Source organism: Schistocerca piceifrons, chromosome X, assembly GCF_021461385.2.
Source record: "Schistocerca piceifrons isolate TAMUIC-IGC-003096 chromosome X, iqSchPice1.1, whole genome shotgun sequence".
In the NCBI taxonomy this organism is placed as follows: domain Eukaryota; kingdom Metazoa; phylum Arthropoda; class Insecta; order Orthoptera; family Acrididae; genus Schistocerca; species Schistocerca piceifrons.
The window spans coordinates 584,899,928-584,902,307 of NC_060149.1; the positions used below are offsets into that span (position 1 = coordinate 584,899,928).

General features: G+C 48.3%; 1 non-coding gene across 1 annotated transcript; it reads left to right on the top strand.

Annotated features, from left to right (window-relative positions):
* Window positions 1-1,181: 1,181 nt before the first annotated feature.
* On the top strand, window positions 1,182-1,255 carry Trnat-ugu. Its single transcript has one exon. It is a non-coding gene; the product is annotated as a tRNA-Thr (tRNA).
* Window positions 1,256-2,380: the final 1,125 nt, after the last annotated feature.

Here is a 2,380-nt window from a genome sequence, read left to right on the forward strand (position 1 = left end):
TATCCGACAACGACTGCGGTTGCTGCCTTCGGAGACAAAAGGATCGGTTGTCACAACCAAATCAGTAGGTAACCAATCTCTCCTGCGGGGCCATTTCCACTTCGCGTTTCAAGACCGGTACCAGGGGATGCTCTGACAGCGCAGACTGTCCATCCATAGTGCCCTGCCGGCATTGGGGGCTGCGCAGGGTCGATCGACTGTCGATGATGACATGGAACAGAATGAAGGGCCCCAACGTATATCAATGGGAGCGCCATCAGATCAGGCAATATCTGCTCCTCCCCCCTCGGCAGTTGCGTGGTGTGACGTTCTATACAGCTTGATTTAAGATGTCCCTCTTGCTCGCATCCTGAATAGTTCTTTGACTGGCCAACGTAAATTACAATGGCACGGCATCTACCTATATTCAGATAGGTCAGGACACATTTAGTAAGATCTATGTGCACTTGGCACACCTGTTCAGAACTGGGTACGTGGTAAAGTGTGCCCATTTTTTCCGCCATATGGCTTATCATAGTGCCATAGGGCCTCAATGCTCCAGTTACTATCTTTCCTGGTACCTTATCTTGTTGAGGAGGCTTTGATAGTTTCACACAGACCACACTACTCACCATGGAGAGGTGAATCCGTACTAGTTCGTGATAATCGATATAAACGTCATCTCGTAAAAATTGTTCAGTTTTAAAAGATTTCGGTCGCCCATAATCGGTCATAAAACTCAACTTCAGTGTCGGTTTTAGTTGTGAAAATGACGTGATGCGTCGAAGAACATACGATTCATGGAGACGACTGTAAATCACATCATCACCACATGCACGCTAACGCAGCAGGGACGCAAACAAGACGTCCAGGCTGCTCCTCCGCCGAAAGCAGACTGCGGCCTTCGCTGTCCATGGCTATACCTAAACGTTCTTGTGTGTATGAAGATAGTACCTGTTCTTTCGGACATGTTCGCAAGTACAGATACCATCTTCATATAAATAAGGCTTATCGGCCAATGATCTTCCTCAGTGCGGATGCACTCACATTGCTCAAACTCTTACAGGTAGATTGGCTGCCGCGAGTAATGAGTATAGCGGGCAGGGGCTCTACAAATGTAGTGTGTGGACAGAAAGTTGGAAATGTGGATCTCACGGGGAGCGTGCCAGAGATAAGTCCCTGCAGTCGCACTATCCTCTGTGTCCTCGATGGCTCAGTCGGATAGAGCGTCTGCCATGTAAGCAGGATATCCCGGGTTCGAGTCCCGGTCGGAGCACACATTTTCAGCTGTCCTCGTTGATATTTATCAACGCCTGTAAGCAGTTAATGGTCTGGATTTCATTGTAATTCCATAAACATTTTTAAGTCGTTGTTCCTACATCACATGTACTCGTTCACACATTATGTACACCACTGGCCATTAAAATTGTTACACCAAGAAGAAATGCAGATTATAAACGGGTATTCATTGGACAAATATGTTATACTAGAACTGACATGTGATTACATTTTCACGTAATTTGTCTGCATAGATCCTGAGAAATCAGTACCCAGAACAACGACCTCTGGCGTAATAACGGCATTGAGTCAAACAGAGCTTTGGTGGCGTGTACAGGTACAGCTGCCCATGCAGCTTCAACACGATACCACAGTTCATCAAGAGTAGTGACTGGCTTATTGTGACGAGCCAGTTGCTCGGCCACCATTGACCAGACGTTTTCAATTGGTGAGAGATCTGGAGAATGTGCTGGCCAGGGCAGCAATCGAACATTTTCTGTATCCAGAAAGACCCGTACAGGACCTGCAACATATGGTCGTGCATTATCCTGCTGAAATGTAGGGTTTCGCAGGGATCGAATGAAGGGTAGAGCCACTGGTCGTAACACATCTGATATGTAACGTCCACTGTTCAAAGTGCCGTCAATGAGAACAAGAGGTGACCGAGACGTGTAACCAATGGCACTCCATACCATCACGCCGGGTGATACGCCAGTATGGCGATGACGAGTACACGCTTCCAATAGCGTTCACTGCGATGTCGCCAAACACGGATGCGACCATCATGATGCTGTAAACAGAACCTGGATTCATCCGAGAAAATGGCGGTTTGCCATTAGTGCACCCAGGTTCGTCATTGAGTACACCATCGCAGGCGTTCCTGTCTGTGATGCAGCGCCAAGGGTAACCGCAGCCATGGTCTCCGAGCTGATAGTCCATGCTGCTGCAAACGTTGTCGAACTGTTCGTGCAGATGGCTGTTGTCTTGCAAACGTCCCCATCTGTTGACTCAGGGATCGAGACGTGGCTGCACGATCCGTTACAGCCATGCGGATAAGATGCTTGTCATCTCGACTGCTAGTGATAGGAGGCCGTTGGGATCCAGCACGGTGTTCCGTATTACC